We start from the raw sequence: 20323 nt of genomic DNA, 5'->3' as shown, positions 1-20323 counted from the left end.
AAGGGGCTCTGTGTGTCGAGTATGCCCACCACTGTTGACCAGTGCAGGGTTGGTACATGCCATCACACAATAGTCAGGTCTCCCTCTTGGATCAAGCAATCTCAGTTAGGGGACTCAAGGCCCCTGGAAGGGCCTGGTAAAGACTATCTATGCCTCTTAGGTGGGCAAACAATCACAGCTGGGACTCTGACACACTCAGCAGGGCAGAGCAGTCAGTCAGTTTGCAGCCTCTGGGTGGGGCAGAGCAAAGGAAACAAACAGTCTATGGCTCCTGAGCCTCCTGGCTGGGGCAGGCAATAGCAGTTGGGGGGTGGCGACACTCTGGGCAGAGAAAAGCAGCAAGTCACACTATAGCTGGAGTCCCAAGTAGAGAGTGTGAGTGTGAGAGTGAGAGAGACACCCCTCTACCTGGGTCTACCCTATTCCACCAGGTTCTGACCCAGGGCCTTACGAAGCCAGGATATTCCCAGTTAAAGGTTCACACCTCTGCTTCGAATACATTCCCCAGGTCACTTCCTACTGCAGTGCTCATCTCTGGCACCAGTCAGTCTGCTGCATACAACCAGCCAACCGTGTATAGTGAGAGTCCATGGTTCCCACTGCTTGGAGAGCGGCAGAACCTGCAGCACATGTCCTTCCTCCTCAGCCAGCCCAGACTGAGCTGGGCTGCCTCCTTTTAACTGTCCCTTCCACCTGGAGCATGCACAGCAGGGGCGGAGGGAGAGAATGCAGTCTTCTGGGCCCACAGTGATTGTTCAGGCCCCAGTTGCCGAGTGTGGGGTTGGTACACCTTATCACAAGTAGAATACCAATTTTCCTCAGTTAAAAAAAAAAAAAAATCCAGAGATTGCATTAACCACCTGATAGCATACTCACGGGACATGGCTACTTCCACGTGACTCTAAGAGTGGACTGTTTCCTTTAATAAATGAGTGGCCATACAAGGAATTAGGCCTCAGTGTAAATGAGCAACAAACCCTTAATATTTAATTACTCAAATGTGTAACACCTAACTAAAATCATCATAATATACAGTATTTGAAATAAGCAGAAACTCCTCGTGTAATAGGGATATCATTTTAATAATAAATGAAGGCTCATGAACAGGAGTTACTGGGGTACAGCATCAGAGATTTGATAAACAAGTTGTTGAGTTTAAGGAATTCAGCACACAAAATCTTTAATACCAAGTATATTGGGTGTTAAAGAACTAATAGTGTCATAAAAGAGAAACAGTATCTTTTCCCCAAGTTATTTACAACTTGAAATACAAGATCAAACGAGAACAGAGGGAATCTTAGAAGTTTTAATTCTTATTTATATGCAGGATGGGAGTGGTAACTGCTTTACTGACATGGGCTAATATTTTTAGTCCAAGTAGAAGCAGCTTTTCAGCAGGATAACACTATCCTTCTGGAAAAAAGTTTGACCCATGCAAGAGGGCGGCATTTCTTATGAAGTAGGAAAGGAAAGAGAAGATGATAAAGAGGATAGGAAAAGATGACTAAGTGGTCAGGTTGTCATTATTAGGAGACTGATGATCCGAGTAGAGATTCAGGCTATGGAAGAAGTAAAAAAAATTAATTTGGTAAGTGAGGAGGAGCCAAAAGGAGTGATTTCAATGGGAGATTGCACAGAATCCAAGAAAAAAAGAACAGGAGTACTTGTGGCACCTTAGAGACTAACACATTTATTAGACCATAAGCTTTCGTGGACTACAGCCCACTTCTTCAGATGCATATAGAGTGGAATATTGAGGAGATATATAGCCAGACGAGTACCCAGAAGTCACCTCCCACGGCTGCTACTCAGAATCCAAGAAGGGGAGGACAAAACCAAACTAAGACAAAAAATTATGTCCCATTTAAGGTATTACCATAATGACCCTAGCCAGAAGAGTACCTCGTTGTCTTATTGTTCTAGGAAGCAGGCAGGTTTTCCTTTCCTTTAGGCATCAAATTAGAGGAGGAGCCACTTAAACAACTATCAATTGGGTTGAGTCAGAGCAGCCAAACTTACTGTCAGAGAAACAAATCTCTGGAGCATAGATCAGGCAAGTTATCTGGAGCCTGAGGGGCCAGAAACCTGTAGCAGCCAGCATGGCTTCTAGTCCTCTCTCTTGCTCAGCTTCCTTTTCCTGTTTATATAGCCCAGCCCCATGGGTGGGGCAGGTTGGTCCTTGATAGCACCCAAGCTATACACTCTCCCTCCTACCTACAGAGAAATATGGAGATCAGGGGAAAGATTATCTGGAAGCTTCATTCTTGATACAGCTTGGTTAGTGATATGGGAAAGACAGTCAGCAGCAGGATAGCCTGAAGAAGGATGGTCCAGTAGTTAGGGTGCTAGCCTGGGACTCTGCAGAGCTAGGTTCAATTCCTGCACCAACACAGTTTTCCTGTGTGACTTTGGGCAAGTAATAGTTTTTCTGAGATTCAGTTCTCGCATCTTTTAAAATGGGGCAAGCACTTCCCTGCCTCACACAGGTGTCGTGCAGAGAAGCACAATAAAGCTCATGTAGTAATGGGGGCTATATAAATCTCACAGATATATATATAAAAAAAGGATATTTGGTTATCAAAGCAGGAGATAACCAATGCTATAGAGAAAGACAAGGTGGGTGAAGTAATATCTTTTATTGGACCAGCTTCTGAAAGATGGCAGGATTTAGCAACACCCTGTATATAAGGAAAAGGGAAACAATATAAAAACAACCCAAACCTTGTGCTTCTCAATGATTGAGAAGACAATGGTAATGGCACTGCAGAAAGGACTAAAAGGACAGTTTTAAGAGTGAAGGTGAGGACCATATTTTAGCTGCTTGAAAATTAGTAAGTTAAAGAGCATCCTGGAAGAGATGTCAGAAGACAAGAAGATGTGAGACCAGATGCAGTGGAACTATCATAAGCACCAGAGAATCAGATATGATAGTCACCTACATAGAATTAGTGAACCAAACAAAAATGTTAGGCTGTATTACAGGCAGCATGGATAGCTTCACATACAATTAAGTATGCCCAATATTTTCATTGACAACCTTAATTTCAGAATATCCTATCTTTTGAATGCTTAACTTTGCAATCTTAACTCTGTTAAAAGAGCGTTTTCTTGACTAATCCACGGTCAGATAGTCACGATTTTCTATGTATTTTACAGGGGTAACTGGTTGAAATTCTTTGGCATGTGCTATACAGAAAGTCAGACTAGATGATCTAATGGTCCTTTCTGGTTTTATAAGCTGTTAATCAAAATATTCCTTCTCCTGGAATATACTGTTCAGGTCTGGTCACCTTTTTTTTTTTTTTTTTTTTTTTAAACATCAGAAATAGAAGAGGTGTTAAATTATTAGAGTCATTGAAATATTTGGAGAGGACATTAGGAAAAGGCAATTTGGACACAGAAAAGGCATTTTTTCACACAAATTAGATATTGCTATATATAAAAAAGTGGATGCCAAGAGCATAAGCAACATTACAAAAAATTAGACATTTATAAGGATGAGAATGTTCAGTTGCATTAAATATGATTAAAAGTAATAAGTCTGATACAATCTTTATGCTTCAGGGCATATACCAATGGAAGAAATATCCCGTATGGGCATGCTTTTCCATAATTGCCCACTACAGATTTTCTTGCCTTTTCATCTGAAGCTTCTGGTACTGCCTCTATCAGAAAGAGGATATTGGACAAAAATGTACCAAGGGTCTAATCTAGTATAGCAATTCCAATGCAGGTGGTAAAGACAATGGATGTAGATGAAATCAACCAAAGGGGTCCCTGAGGAAACTAGAAAGAAGGAAGAGGGCGAATGACTGAATACTATGCTTTGATTTTTTTATTGAGAGTATGCACATAACGTTTGCTATAAAAATTGAGAAATTTATAATAATTATTAATAATATATGGAGATATACCGATCTCATAGAACTGGAAGGGACTTTGAAAAGGTCAGAGTCGGCCTCCTGTCTTCACTAGGGGGACCAAAATTTGAAGCACAAAAATAGATTTACTTCAGAGCTAGCCCTCTATCATATATTAGTCTTTCTTAATAAGAAAGGAGGCATATAATACAGCACACGGACTTCTGTTTTTTTAATAGGAATTTCTGTACTGACTCCTACTTTTAATAGAAGCGGGAGGGCGGGGGAGGGGCAAACTAACACTGTTATGGACATTGTTAATGCAGCACCAGCAGTGAGTTCCTTTATAAATTAGGTCTAGCCACCACACCACTAGTCAAACAAATCATTACCCTACATATGGAGGGAAATGTTTCAATTTTCACTGAATGAAAGAGCTACTTTCCCAAGCTCCTGTTAATGGAATGCTTCACTCACTAGATGGAACAAGGTATGCTCTCTTAACCTAGCAACTCCTCTCTCACAAAATCATGACCCACCTTCCCCCCCCCCAGCTTTATTTTATTTTATTTTTTTTTTAAATGCAAGCCTTTTTTCCTATCCTTAGGTAATCTAATCACCCCAAGATACTATAGTGTAAATCCACAATATAATGCCATTGTTAAACAGATGCTCATTTTCACTGTACTATTTTAAAAGAGGCATTATCTTTATTAATTGTTCCACGGATGCATATTTTTCAAATAAAAGTTCATGGGGCTGATTCAGCACTCCATTCCTCCAGTTTTACTGGGAGATGACTGGAATAATGCAGGGGTCAATCTGGCTATATATTTTTTTAAAAGTGAACTCTAGTAAACAGCAAAAAAAAGCCCACCCAGAGCTCCCCAGGCCTTAGGTATGGCTATAAGGAGAAAGGACGGACTGTATTTCTGGCATCCCCCAGCACCATCCCCTCATTTGAACAGGGGGGCTGATGGTCTTGGATCCAACCTTTTGCACTGCAACACCTAGCGGAAATATGCCAGTATCGCACAACTGGTAAAGACCTGGCAAATTATTTCCTCTGGAAACTCCAAGAGTAAAGGTGAACAGCCACAATTACTCCTTGGGACAGGGCACCTATATACCACCCTACCCCACGCTTTAGGCACTGAACAAAGTTTCAATCTAGTCTACGTGATTTAGAGCAAAATTTTTAAAAGGTTTTATAAAAGGTTTAAATATCTGGGCTTTAGTCACTAGTAGAACACACCATGAATATTATGGTAGTCAAAAGACAACCAACCAATAAAATACATGGCAGTCTGTTTAGGGGTCTCAGAATAGACTAAATTTTGGGACAGTTTCGGTCTCCTCAAGAATGAGAAACCTTAAAAACATTAATTTACATTTTTACAAATATGTCCATTCAAAACATTTACAGTGATTTCCCAATATTATTTAGAGAACAAAAGGTCTTCTTTCCTAAAGAAGTGGTGTCCCCCAAAAAGATGTTTTCTCAGCTCAGCACAAGAGGTGCACAAAAACAAAAAAAAATAAATTTCATGTGCATACTACAGCTCATCTTGGTACAACTCTTTCCAACTTCATGAACAATAACAAAACCCAAAGTCACACACAAGTCATCTAGTTTCAGGTTTAATTACAAAATTCTAAATAAAAAAATAAAAGTAAATGCTCAAACTCATGAAACAATCAAAAAACCCAACACTTGTCAGCAAATGGTGAAATTTGGTGGTTTTAATTGGGCTTCATGGCACAATTTTGGCCTCATTTTGATCTATGTGAATCAAAATGAAAGAGCGTTTGCACAAAATACTGTACAAGGAAATTGTCAAGTTTTGCATGTCATTTAGATGGCGCATTTCGCCTCCATGATCTACTTCCAAGTTAAAATAGCCATATTTCTGAACACAACAGTGCACAGAAAAATTCAAATATGGAGCAGAAACTTCTACATTTTCCTTGGTATAGCCATCATCTCAAACTTCTGTACGGGTTACCTTCGTTCCGTCTCCCCAGTCTTCTCAGCCATGGGCGGCTCCAGGCTCTTTGAAGAGTGGGCTGGCTAACTCAGCTGGTTAGAGCGTGGTACTAATAACGCCAAGGTTGTGGGTTCAAGCCCCATGCTGGCCAGTCCGTGTGCTGGATGGAGAGGGTGGCTTCTGCACTTTGGGGAGAGGGATAGCTCAGTGGTTTGAGCATTGGCCTGCTAAACCCAGGGTTGAGAGTTCAATCCTTGAGGGGGCCACTTAGGAACCTGGGGCAAAATCAGTACTTGGTCCTATTAGTGAAGGCAGGGGGCTGCACTTGACCTTTCAGGGTCCCTTCCAACTCTGAGATAATAATAAATGGAGATATTCCTAAGAGCAACCTCCAACCAACAACCTAAACTCTTAAAGGGCCAAATACACTCTCCTTTTCTTACTCCTCTGACTCTACCGACGCCCCCCTCCTTATCCTATATAGTACACAGCTACATGAGCTATCCAAACCTACTTTTCCTTCAAAGTCAAATGCAAAATAGGCTTCCTTGGAAAAATAGAATCCTTTGAGTGTACTCACCTCATCTGTGAGTAAATGCAGAACCCAGCACTGCAAAGTATCATCCTTCTATTCCACTGAAAAGATAAAACTCACATTAACCAAAATTTCCTGGGCTACATGCATCCAATCCATCTCTGTCAGCAAACAACCCACTTTCATTCCATGAATTGAGCCTATTTATACTACTAGAATTAATGGATACTGTATAGGAAAGTCAGCTCAAGACCTGAGAGAGTCAGACCCCTCCCAATTCTGAACGCTAAATGAGAGTTGTAAGCAAACAGTGCCTCACTTGACTGAAATAGCCAACGCCACATACAGTGAAGGAATCTTCTCTTCCTCCTTCAAACACAAAACCAATGCAATATACCTGGGCATGAAGTCATCAGTTCCTCCTAGTATAGGATGCTGCAGTAAGTCTCCTCAGTAAATGAATCAGAGTGGAGAGTAAAGCAATATTGAGCTAGGGAAGGCCCCACCCCTCAACAAGTGCAAAGCCTGTTCTCAGTGGAGTAACAGTTTAAAAGGACACTGGAAGTTTAGGAGAATTGCAGGGGATGCAACCTGGGACTGTTGGACTAATGTGCCTTTTTCTCACTATCCTGGGTTGTCTCTCAAGGCCTTACAGGTGGCAAGCAGCAAAGCCCTCCAGGCACTGTTATCACTCAGCCCAACAGCATGTGGAACCCTACACCCAGAACCACTCATGAATCACACAGAGAAAGGCACCAGCCAAATCTCAGCCAGTTCCCAGCCTTGTACCTCAGGAAAATACCGTCTTGCACAACTCAAGACCCTTTCTTGAGCAATGCAAGTTTATTAATTGGTTCACCACTTCATCAATGGAAAGTGGATATACACCAGCCTTTGTAAACTCCAGCAGATTTACCAAACCTTCAGGCAAACTCACTGGTAAAAGATAAACAGTAAAACAAGTTTATTGATTAAAAAAATATATATTAAGTGATAAGTGATATGCAAAAAGTAGGAATGGTTACCAAAATAAAATAAAAGCATGCAGTCTAAACCTTAACCCTTATCACACTAGACAGTATTTGGATCAAGCAATGTTCTCACCCTCACTGGATCTTACAGTCCTTAATATACAGGTTTCTCCCTTAAACCTAAGCCAGTGTCCTCTGTTGAAATATTCTGTCTTCTCAGCATCCTTGTTGCTTGCAGCGTAGTGGGGAGAGGAAAGAAGACCACGCATGTGGCCACTGTGTTCTATTTTATACCCTTAGTCCATGTACTTGGAGAACACAAGTCCAGGCATGTCTGGGGGGCATTGCTGAATCCCCAGGCAAGGTTGAGCAATTCCCCTGGTGTGGCCTTTTCCAAGCAAGTCATTGAATTTTAACTCCCTGGCTGGACAATAGCTGTTGATGGTGGTTCGATACCCGCTCAGGCGTTGGTTACTTTTCCTTGCTGTTGTCTCTGGGGAGCTAATATCTGGCTGATTCCCCAATTTATAGCATGTTTTACTGACAAACATGCAACACAATCTCATAATTTCATATGCACTAATGATATACATATTTAGATAAAATAGCAGATCATAACCTTTCTCCTAATACCTCCTCACATGGCATGCTCTATATGCAATATCACAATTATATATAAATGAGGAATATGAGGGTTACAAAGTGCTCCCCTGAGGTACAGTGTCACACCCCCTCTGGGGCAACTAGCCCAAACAAAATCATAATGTCACAAGCTGAACACTAGGCCAGCTAGTCATCAGACCTTCCCACTACACCCATTTTCTACTATGGCTTCCCATAGAATACAGAGTCAAGATCAGGGTCTCCATCCTTATCTTCAAGGTGCTCAATGGTCAGAGACTACCATACCTAAACAATCACCTGACGCTCCTGGATAAGGATCATGATCGACAACCTCATTCCTCAAGCACAATGAACCTGTCATCCACGCAGGGATAAAGTCTATCTATGTAGGAGACGGAGCTTTCTTGGTGGCCTGCCCAAGATTGTGGAATGCATGAACAGCCACAAGAATCACCTCAGACAGCACGACTTTCCATTCCAAACCCAAGATGTGCTTCTTTAACCTTGCATTCAAACCAACATAGCACATATGATATACAAACCATTTAAAAAACCATTTTAAAAGCCTCATACAATAAGCGAAAGATCACACATGGCAAATGTTAGTCTACTAATTTAAGGCAATTTTGGAAGGTGGTTTAAGCCATGAGAGTGGTTTAAGAGCCTGAAAAAAATAGATTGCATTCCTTACCAATGTCAGCCACCAACAGCATATTACCCCTCTGTTCTCCTCATTGGTTCTTCACAGAAGAGTGTCAAGTTCATAGTTAAAGTTCCCGTCCTATACATTTTATAGCCTCTCTCTCAAAAACAAAGGCCTACCTCAGCAGTTCTTCAGGAACTACCAAGATATCAACTTCAAGAGTGATACTCATGAGAGATCTCACAAAAACAAGGTCAAGACTTTGGAATTTATTATTAGAGATAACTGGAATAATCCCTAATCTCAAAACCTTCATCCTGAAGATTAAACTCAACTAAAAAGTACCAGGGGGAAGAAAGAGGAAGATAGGAGGTGAAAGAGAGAATGAGAATTTATTTTTTATTTTGTTTTAAGTTTGTTTGTCATCAGAGCAGTAGGAAAGAAAATTAGGTCAAGGGCTGTTTGCAATAAATTATAAGCTTAATTCAGAAGCTTAATAAGGATAGGTGATGGATGCTGTTAGGAAAACCAGGACCATGATACCCCTCTTTGCCTCTCTCGAGTGGCTCCTCCTCCTTCTCTATCACAAACATAGCTGCTTCTATTCACTTTCAAGTACTTACATGGTCAACACCTATCCTGCCCATCTCATTCACTATTGAGCTTTCAACCCTCACCTCTGCTCAGCACATGATGCCAGCCTTCACTGTCCACTAGTTAAATATTCAACATTTTAAATTTTCATACTACCTCCAGCGCTTGGAAGGTGTTCCCCATAAGCCTCCCCAAAGCGACCTCATTATCCACTTTAAAAACCCTCCTCAAAACTCTTTATTGATGAGATGCCTACAAAAAGGTGTGATAGTTCTTAGGCAGCTGTATGTTGAGCTCACTCCCTATCATGTTGATCAATATTGTCTTGTTTTTAAACTTGTATTCCCCATCTGTCTCCATTTGTTGAGTCTTGGCTTATACTTAGATTGTGAGCTTTTTGGGGCTGAGACCGTCTTAGTCTATATTTGTACAGCACCTAGCATAATGGTCCTAGGCATGGTTTCTAGATACCATGTTAATACAGATAATTTCATTATAGGTAGTGATTACATGGCATGCACTATCTTTCAGAACTCTTTCTGAACATGAGTAGGATTGCATCTAGGACTCAGATTTGGATTTAATAAAAAAAATTCACGACTTGTATGTTGCAGGAGCTGGCACAAGGCATGAAAAATAAATGTTTCATTGCTTCTGTAGCCCTGAGGATTTCTACAGTGTGCAGGAGTTGGACACACATTCAATAAAAAGATCTCTTTTTGCATTCGACTGAATAGCCTTTGAATAGCCTTACTGAGGATCAAGTAATCTTTCCAAAAAACTCCTATATTCCATGCTAGACAGACACCTTGTATTTACTCTTTTCCCCTCCACATTTCAAATCAGTCCATTTTTTATTCCTTATTCTTAGAATAAATTATCTTGGAATTATACTTTTCTGACGTTTCAATAGTTGCCATTACTACTGTGTATTTAAAAAAATCCACAAGAACTGGTACTTCATTAACCTGCACTAACGTCACAAAACTGACTGAAATCTCTAGTATGTGCCTTCCAATTTGCAATCAATTGCTTATTCCAGAATATACATTTTACTCTCACATTCGTGAAACCTCTCATTTAACATCTCTTTTCATTTATTAGCACAGGTGCCTTGCAAATGAACATTAAGAACTTACAAGCAACTAAAGTGTGTGGCACCTTTAGTGAATAAATGCAATAAAAAAATTAAAGATGATTGAGAGAGTTGTGCCCAACCTATTCATCTTAATAATTAAAAACTTTATAAGAAAAGATATCAGATCTTTAAAACAACTGAAGATTCCATTTATGAAATTTTACTGATCAATATAGTGACAGCATTTCTACTCTGCATTATTGTACATTTTAAATACATGTTTTAAGCCTTACATAGTGTTATTGTAGCCATATCAGTCCCAATATATTCAAGAGAAAAGTTTCAGAGTAGCAGCTGTGTTAGTCTGTATCCGCAAAAAGAACAGGAGTACTTGTGGCACCTTAGAGACTAATGAATTTGTTAGTCTCTAAGGTGCCACAAGTACTCCTGTTCTTTTTTCAAGAGAAAAAGTGGGTGAGGTAAAAGCTTTTACTGGTCCAATTTCTGTTGACGAGAGAGACAAGCTTTCACTCTTACACAAGAGCTCTTCTTCTTAAGCTCTATCATTTTCATGAAATGAACATGTAATTCTGAAAGAAACCATATACTAAATCAACACAGGTTTTGCAGAAGATTAAGTTTAAAAAGATGTATCAAAATACAATTTTGTAACTACACTCTGTTTAATTTTTCTATTAAAAAGGGACCCCACCAATTTGAAGAAAAACAAAACAAAAACAACATTTGTCTGGAAGTTTTACTTATTCAACAGGATAAAAGCAGTTAGTAAAAAAAAAAAACAAAAAAAAAAAACAAAAAAAAAAAACACACACCACACACTTGCACCCCCTTTTTTTTTTTTTTACTTATACATTTGCCAGCACTTTGTGTATAGTCAGTTTCATTGCATCTTTGGATAGTTAGTCTATTAACTCCCTTGCTGAACATCAACAAAAACCAACTTGAAAAAAATAAAAATAATTAAAATACTATTTAAAGGGATGCGGTCAGTCTGACTTTTTTTTTTTAATTTCTGATCACTTTTTAAAGATATGGTTATTTACAGAAGTTTAACATAGTTTTCTTTTTTAAAAAATTTACAGTTAAATGAATATGCCTGAATGTTATACAGAAGCCAATTTTGTTGACTTTCCAAAACTGAACATTTGAAATTTGGCTAGATTCTATCATCCTCAGTTCAAAGAGCAACAACTGGACAACTCACAGAATACACTACTGAACACAGAGGTGGCAGATTGTGTGTCTTTATAAATAATCTGCACTGCAACTTTTTCCTATACTTTTTGTTTAAAAATATATAAAGAATTATTTGGTTTGACTAAAACAGAAAATGGAGAGTGTAACAAGAGAAGGTTTAGCAAGAAGCAAAGTAAAACAAAAAAGCAAGAAACAAAAAGCCAACTTCTGCCACTGTTTAACCTTTATAACCACAAATTATTCAAATTGAAAACTAGTGTTTTGTAATCACTGTTCTAAATAAAATCATTTGCATCTAGTGTCAAATATTTTCTCTGAACTAAGGATTCATCTGTCCCCTGGCAATCGGTGGCTAAATGAAACAATGTAGTATTATCACTTGTAAAAGAATCATGGCTGGCTTAAGAAAAAATGACAGCCTCCTGCAACATACAAAAATGTGTCATGTCTTCTCACTGCAAAGACATTTGGAGCAAAATCTGACAAATACTTGGTTAAGAAATAATTCATTCAATAATGAATCCTAATTGTTAGATCAGATAGAGGACTCCTCCATGTGGTACTGAGTAATTAACATTCATTATAGTAGGGGTTTCATATTCCAAAAGGCGTACTCTCATATTTAGAACCAGCAAAGGTCTGGGGGCATGGCAAAAATGCAAATCTCTTCTGGAACTCTCACTCTGATTGAAAACTGTTACAGAGCAGTAATAGTAGTACGGTGATTACGCATCCCAAATTGGGCTGGACATTCCTGAAATGCAGAGTTCAAGTTCCGATCCTGGGCTGAATGACTTTGAGATAGCATTTGTCCCAGATTCCTTGAAGCACCGCTCCATGCCTGCCTAAGGATCAGGGGTGGTGCCAGCCTCTTCCCAGGGAGGGGTGTGTGTGTTTGAGGTAGGCCTTAGCCACCCCTTTGCCCCACTTCTTCCTCTCCCCCTGACGCCCTGCCCTCTGGTGAGGTCAGAAGGTGGAGCCAGGCAGAAGTCAGTAGTAAGAGCTGCCCAGGAGCCTGGGTGCTATGGGGAGGCCCAGACCCTCCACCTGCCCTGGGTGGTGGGCCCCGGGGTGGGAGGGTTGGGAACATGTGCCAGAGACTGCTCTCAGGCACCCCAGCCACCTACCCACGGCAGGTGGAAGGTCCAGAGCTCCCCACAGCAGCCCAGGATCCCTGGGTGGCTATTATCACTGCCCAGTTCTGGCTTCTGAACTGACCGGGGGAAGCGGGGTGGCCTCAGAGGGAGCAGGGCTCCTGCCTGTGTTCCACTTTTGCCTTTTGAAAAGGTGATCACCCTAAGTGCTAGTCATTATAACTTTATAGCTTGATTATCCAAAATCCTTTCCCCCAAAGTGAACCATTTTGCAGATTTTATCCCACGGAAGAGCTTTTCTGGAATTTCTGTTAAAAATTAGACCTTTTTCAAGTTACAATTTGAAATTTTAGTTGTAATATATTTTAATATTATTCCAATATATTTTTGACTCAGCATCGCTCTAAAGTGGCTAGACCCAACATTTGTTTTCTTTTGTTGGACTGCTGAGAATTGTTTATTTGTATTTTCAGGAGGGTCAGTGGAGATTTTAAAAAGAAAATTGCATTTACACTTATAAAGACAAGTGTGTACAGTATAGTTTAAAAACATTAACCCCACCTGACTCCAGCTGCTTTGTCAGAGTCAGAGGTGGGTGGGGATGGATAAAAAATTGCAGGGATATGTGCAAGAGAGCAGAGGGGAACAAGGGAAGATAGACTGAAGTATGCCCATGAAGAGGTGATATGAAGCAGTCCTTCTTGGTTTCACCATAGGATGCTGGGGGAAGAAACCCTGGGGAAGTCAGGAGAAGACAGTATATGAAGAATGGGCAGGACACTGGCAGGGTATGAAATAGAACTCAAAGTGCTGCTGGGGTCCAGAGTAACAAACACAGGAGAAACATGGAAGGCATGGGCAGAGGACCTATGGCATGAGTAAAACAACTAGTTCTTAAATGTTTATTTCCATACTTATGAGGGTTATTTATCTGAGGAAGAGTATTCTAGGAAAATTACAAAACACATTTTTTGTATGTAGGTAAACTCCACTGAAACGCTCTTCCCATCTTTCCCAATAAGGAGGTTTTGTTTACTAATATTCTATATCTTAAAAGGCATCTAAGTAAAAGCGATCAGTTTTGAGCCCACTGTTGAGCCATAGCAGCTGAACTAAGGCATATGTGAGAGGAGACCAAATCATTCCCTCTCCACATCCCACCCACGGCTGCAAGACTACTGTACAGAGGCTACTGCAACCTAATGATCAAAATAGCCTCCATGGCCCTTTTGGCAAATTCACTTGGGGGATGGGAGGGGCAAAGGGGGGGGCCTATGGAAGAGAAAGATGCACACACTTGCAGATGCTTGTAACCCACCCTAACCCAATCTTTGCATGCTGCTGTCCAAGAAGCTCATCTAGAGTAGGGTTCAAAGCCACAGAGATCCATGACTCCTACCTACCACTCCCTCTGCCAAGGGTCCTCCAAAACTCCAAAGGCAGGGGCAGGTGTTCCAGATGGTGAAGTTTTAAAATGTAAATTGGTTCCATTACTCTAATCCCCTTGGAATGCAGCAATTATCACCAGTAGAGAGGCACTAATTGTTACATTCCAAAGGATTATGAGCTCAAGGCTAAGCAGGCAAGGGTATGGTTCTCCCCTAAGGAGAGGTGTATAGAAAAATTCGCAACTCCTACATTTGATGCAGCTACATGTGGTAAGAGTGAAGAGCATCTGGGTCAGGCTTGCTACAGCTGGAATGAAGACATGACTATTCAGAATCCAGCCCATAGCTACTAAAGCCCCTTGCAAATGCAAGATTCAGCAGTAGCTGGGAACATCTGAAAGTGGAGACAAAAGTGATTCTCCGTGAAACTTTAACATGTCAGTTTACATCAATGAGTCATGACTTATGGTCTTGGATGCCAAAAGACAGGCAATTCTTATGCTGCTTGCCTCAAAAATTCTCCACTGGCTGACAGAAAAAGAGTTAGGAAGGCAAGCTTGGGCACAATGACCAGGCCAGCTCTTTAATAGTGAAACTCCACTTTTAAGAACAGACTCTACCGTAAAAAGATTGCATTGAATTTTCTTACCACTGGGGATGGCAGTTAACTTTCTGCAGAACCAGATGTTCAGCAACTGTATAATAATAAATAGGCATTTGTTTCAATGGTTGTAATTTTAAATTGCCTCATTCTTGTGCTATTCATGGAGATTTATTAGATTTAACACTGAACCATATAAATAAAAATACTTTCAGATATAATAGTATGCTAGAGTTTATTTAACATAAGTCACATTAAATAGACCATAATAATGGCAACTCGAAAAGATCTGAACAAATGGTGTTTCAAAAGTGAAAATGCTGAGATTTACTGTTAAGACTATGATATTCCATCAATATTCAAGTAGTGGATTTTACCTAATCACTTTTTTTGCATGAAAGAGATTATTCAAATTCCTTGAGTACCCAGCCATTTAAAAAAAAATTGTGCATCCCTTATATGTGGTTACAAACTCAAGTAGCTCTGTGGCAACTACTTCTTATTACTTCAGTAAGGAGCAAGTTTCAAATTCCTGGAAACTACTTTTTAAAGAATATAGTTTGCCAGTATAGACAAGACCTCTTTACAGCACTGCAACTTTCTCGCTCAGGGGTATGGGAAAAAAAAAAAAGAACACACAACACACACTCCTGAATGCATCAAGTTTCAGCGTTGTAAAGTGCCAGTGTAAACAGTGCACTAGCACTGGGAGCCAAGCTCCTTGTGGAGGTGTTTTTTTTTAACTCTCTCCCAGCGCTGAGCCGCAACTACACAGTATCAAAGGGGGAGTCGTATTAGTCTGGATCTGTAAAAAGCGACAAAGAATCCTGTGGCACCTTATAGACTAACAGAAATATTGGAGCATAAGCTTTTGTGGGTAAATACCCACTTCGTCAGACGCATGCCACAGAACTACACAAGCCGCATTAAAGCGCTGCCGTGGCAGCGCTTTAACATTCCTAGCGTAGCCAAGCCCTTAGTTTCTCTAGCCTTTGACCTGGAATCACTGTCAGACACTTGTTGATTCCTGCTGTCTCGTCCATTTACTTTATATATGTGTGTGGTTTTTTTTTTTCCCCCTTTTGTTTTTCTCCCCAAGTTTAAAAGACAATCCCTGCAGTTGTGCAAGAGCCAGAGAAGGAAGAAGAGGTCTCTCATCCACTACCAATCCTAGCGCCTGAGATAGAGCACTGCTGACGGACCAGTACCCAGAGGAGCTACTGGGACTGCTGACGGACCAGTACCCAGAGGAGCTACTGGGACTGCTGACGGACCAGTACCCAGAGGAGCTACTGGGACTGTCACTGGTGATATACCTCGGGGAGACAGAAGAATCCCAGGAGACAGAGGTACACTCCACATGGGTAGTAGGAAGTAGACCAGGGACACCAGACAATAATCCAGCTGGCAGAATTCTGGTCAGCCTGTTTCAGAGGGATCCCCACTGACCCGGTGGCAGAATCATCCTCCACTGTCAAGGCCCTGAGCTGGGACCTGGTGGAGTTGGGTGGGCCAAAGTCCTCCTATCCCTGTGGCCGCACCCATCCCTAGGGTGGCCCACCTACCCACCTTAGGCCAAGAGGCCTGTGTTTGTCCACTGTCTACCTGAGTCAGGAAGCCAGGGAAAAAGACTGCTTAGTGCTCTGCCCTGAGCAAAGGGTCAGGGCCTCCTCAAACAGCTTGCCGCTCTGCCTTGCCCTGAGACTGCTTATTATTTTCTGCCCTGCCCAGAGGGCTATAGCCCTGAGACTGCTAATTCCCCATTGAGCCTTGCCTTTACAGATGCATGGTAGCGAGGGGCTGTGGCTTCCTTCAGAAACTGACAGGGAGGGACTGCCACAGACTCCTACACCCATGCATTGCAAAAAATTGTTTTGTTTTTTTTATTTGTCCAGGAACTGTTCTAAAGTTTTTAAGAGATGTGTCTACCGCTGCCCCAATTCTCTGTCCTGTTCACTAGTAAAGTATAGTGGTCACTGAGGCCCAATTTTATTTTTCTTAGGCTTTGTCCCTGGCCTCATTTTCCAGGGGGGGAAACCCACACACCTAGAATGCTTCTAGTTTTTTGTTTTGTTTTGTTTTAATTCTGATCTTCTTCCCCTCTTCCCTTTTGTATTTACTGTTTCCTGTTCTGTATTATTGGCAAATTTTATCACATTACTGCATGTTCCTTTTTTCAAGGTCAGTGATCTGTGAAGTGAATACCTAGCACTTTTAAAGTGCTTTGAAAATTTGTAATGCTCTATATAAACTGGTCCCATCTCCGATCCTTGTGATACTCCTTATCCATAGAAGGTGTCATAACTATAAAGGGAAGGGTAACAGCTCTCCTGTGTACAGTACTATAAAATCCTTCCTGGCCAGAGACTCCAAAATCCTTTTACCTGTAAAGGGTTAAGAAGCTCGGGTAACCTGGCTGACACCTGACCCAAAGGACCAAGATACTTTCAAATCTTTGGGGGGGGTGGGGGGGGAAGCTTTTGTTTGTGCTCTTTGTTTGGGAGTTTGTTCGCTCTTGGGACTGAGAGGGACCAGACATCAATCCAGGTTCTCCCCATCTTTCTAAACAAGTCTCTCCTATTTCAAACTTGTAAGTAAATAGCCAGGCAAGGCGTCTTAGTTTTCCTTTGTTTTCTCAACTTGTAAATGTACCTTTTACTAGAGTGTTTATCTTTGTTTGCTGTACTTGAACCTAAGACTAGAGGGGAGTCCTCTGAGCTCTTTAAGTTTGATTACCCTGTAAAGTTATTTTCCATCCTGATTTTACAGAGATGATTTTTACCTTTTTCTTTCATTAAAAGCCTTCTTTTTAAGAACCTGATTGATTTTTCCTTGTTTTTAGATCCCAGGGGTTTGGATCTGTATTCACCAGGGAATTGGTGAAAGGTTTCTCAAGGCTACCCAGGGAAGGGAATTAGTTTTTGAGAATGGTGGCAGCGGACCAGAATCTAAGCTGGTAGTTAAGCTTAGAAGTTTTCATGCAGGCCCCCACATTTTGTACCCTAAAGTTCAGAGTGGGGATACAGCCTTGACAGAAGGCAACAAATGCATTAAAATCCATCAGGGATGTGCCAGACAGCAAGTGAGACATGGCAAAACAAATGCTCATTTCTATGATTACTTGCAGGATGGGGGACTCTATCCTATGAAGCAGATTTGAACATTGTTCAACTGATTATCGACCACATGAGCTTCCCACTGCGAGGGAAAGAGCCAATGCAATCCAAGGATTCATAAACAAGGGAATCTGAAGTAGGAATATAGTGGTTATTTTACCTCGATATTTGGCATTGGCATGATTCTGCTGGAATACTGAGTCCAGTTCTGGGTCAAGAAAAATGTTGATAAATTGAAGAGGGTTGAGAGAAGAGCCACAAGAATGACCACGGTCGATAAAAATCAAACTGATTTTTTTAATTTAAATCTGTTTTTGGATAAAATGCTTTTTGAAGAAAAAGGATAGTTTTAATTAAGGTACATTATAGCTCAAAGACATCTCATCATGGAATGTTTCAGAGTAGCAGCCATGTTAGTCTGTATCCGCAAAAAGAAGAACAGGAGTACTTGTGGCACCTTAGAGACTAACAAATTTATTAGAGCATAAGCTTTCAGAAGTGGGCTGTAGTCCACGAAAGCTTATGCTCTAATAAATTTGTTAATCTCTAAAGTGCCACAAGTACTCCTGTTCTTCATCATGGAATAGGGATTATAAATTCTAATTCTCTATTATGAAAACAGTATATTCATGTAATATTTAAGAAAAGTTTTGTAAATGAGTTCCAATATGTCATGGATTCGGGACCCAATCTTATGGGGTTCTAGGGTCTTCTGTATAGATTTAGATTAATCTATCTACCCCAGGGGTAGGCAACCTGTGGCATGCATGCCGAAGGTGGCACGCAAGCTGATTTTCAGTGGCACTCACACTACTCGGGTCCTGGCCACTGGTCCAGGGGGCTCTGCATTTTAATTTAATTTTAAATGAAGCTTCTTAAACATTTTAAAAACCTTATTTACTTCACATACAATAGTTCAGTTATATATTATAGACTTATAGAGTCCTTCTAAAAACATTAAAATGTATTACTGGACTGCAAAACCTTTATTTATTCACTCTAATTTAAGATTCTGCACACCACTTATGAAAGGTTGCCGACCTCTGATCTACCCAATGAAACTCAGTGCTCAGTCTAGAAGATACCATCAGAGATGCTTAGTTTTGCAATTTTCAAACTGTGGATTTGAGTCTCCAGAGATAACATGCTTGTTAACAACAAAAATATTTTTAAACAAAGAGAGAGAGAGAGAGAGAGAGAAAGAAATAACAGCCCTCAGCCCTATTGTCCCTCTGCAAATTTGTGTACACAGAGTCAATGCCTTACCTCTCTCTAAAAGTGCAAAGTTTCACAAAGTTCAATGAATAGAAGATTGTGGGGGTGGAATAGATCTGGACAAGGAGAAGTAATCTGGAGATAAGTGTGAGGGGGAGGGACAGACAGAAACAAAAGTGAAACTGTTTGAGCAGCATATTCCAGAAGTCTTGAGGTCTTTCCGAGTGTAGCCTTCATTGATTTGAGATCTACCATACCATTCTCTCACTAGAAGGGAAAGCCTATAGTGGCAGACGGCTGTAAAAGAGACCCAGTTTGGGAATATTTTAATGAAGTTCCCCTACCTGTGGGTAAAACAGGCATGTGTGCAAAATGCAAACAGTGCAACAAAATAATACAAGGCCTAGTTGCCCGAATGAAACAACGTCATAAGAAGTGTTCCTTCTCAGGAGGAAGCTGCATTGAAGATGATGAAAGGAACACGTTTGAACATGCAGGATCTTCAGGTTGGTAACAACCAACAAGAATGCACTTTTATGTAGAAATCCATAATTAAATTGAGTCTTCCTGACTAGGGATTTAAATCAATATGGAACAATTTAATGAGGTTGTGATGGATTCACCATCAATGGTATTTTTTAAATCAAGATTGGATGGTTTTCTAAAGGATATGCTCCAAAAATTATTTTGGGCAAGTGTTATGGCCTGTGTTATACAGTAGGTCAGACTAGATCATCACAATCTGTGAATCTATGAATGTTAATTTGATTTTTTAAGATACATTGTTATGTTTATATGAGTCCTTTTTGCTGTCACACTTCTAGGGAATGAGTTGACAGCCAAGAAAGATTTCAAAAACAGCAAATTTTAAGCAAATGATTAAAAATAGTAATGGCAAGTAATATTGAATTTATATCCGTGAATACCAGAATCAGGAGCGTTTGTTTTAATGCAATGAGTTTCCCCCAGGAAATAAGGGAACCAGAATACCATGTGATCTACATGTCCAATGAAAGCTAGCATACTCAACTTGAATTTCAAATATCAAATGCTCAGAACTGACTGTTGGGTCGTGTGTCTCTAGACAAAACACTGCTCTACAGCCAAAATGCTTCTGAAATAAATGTAGTCAAACTTTACTAATTCTGGGTCACTGAGAAAGAAAATGATGCTTAAAATTGTTGATTGGCTCTAGTTTTCAAGATATGCTATTGGGTCAGTATATACGACCCTTGACTTGGGAATGGCGGAGGATAAGTGAGTTATAAAGGGAAGGGATCTCAATTTAAATCAGAAATGACTAAAATACATCTTTGACTGGATCTATGAATAAATCTATGACTGGTTTGGACAGTACTTGCTTTTTAGGCAAAATAATGAAATCTGAAGCTGGTATTG

General features: G+C 40.5%; 1 protein-coding gene and 1 non-coding gene across 3 annotated transcripts in view; one reads left to right on the top strand and one right to left on the bottom strand.

Annotated features, from left to right (window-relative positions):
- The window catches only part of SPOCK3 (SPARC (osteonectin), cwcv and kazal like domains proteoglycan 3), a 396496-nt gene that overhangs the window by 293728 nt on the left and 82445 nt on the right, over positions 1-20323 (bottom strand). The window lies entirely within an intron of this gene.
- Positions 5926-5999, top strand: TRNAI-AAU (transfer RNA isoleucine (anticodon AAU)). The gene has a single exon. It is a non-coding gene; the product is annotated as a tRNA-Ile (tRNA).

Source organism: Malaclemys terrapin, chromosome 5 (assembly GCF_027887155.1).
Source record: "Malaclemys terrapin pileata isolate rMalTer1 chromosome 5, rMalTer1.hap1, whole genome shotgun sequence".
Lineage (NCBI taxonomy): Eukaryota > Metazoa > Chordata > Testudines > Emydidae > Malaclemys > Malaclemys terrapin.
The sequence above is the reverse complement of the archived record's forward strand: the minus strand, read 5'-3'. Positions and strand labels throughout refer to the sequence as shown.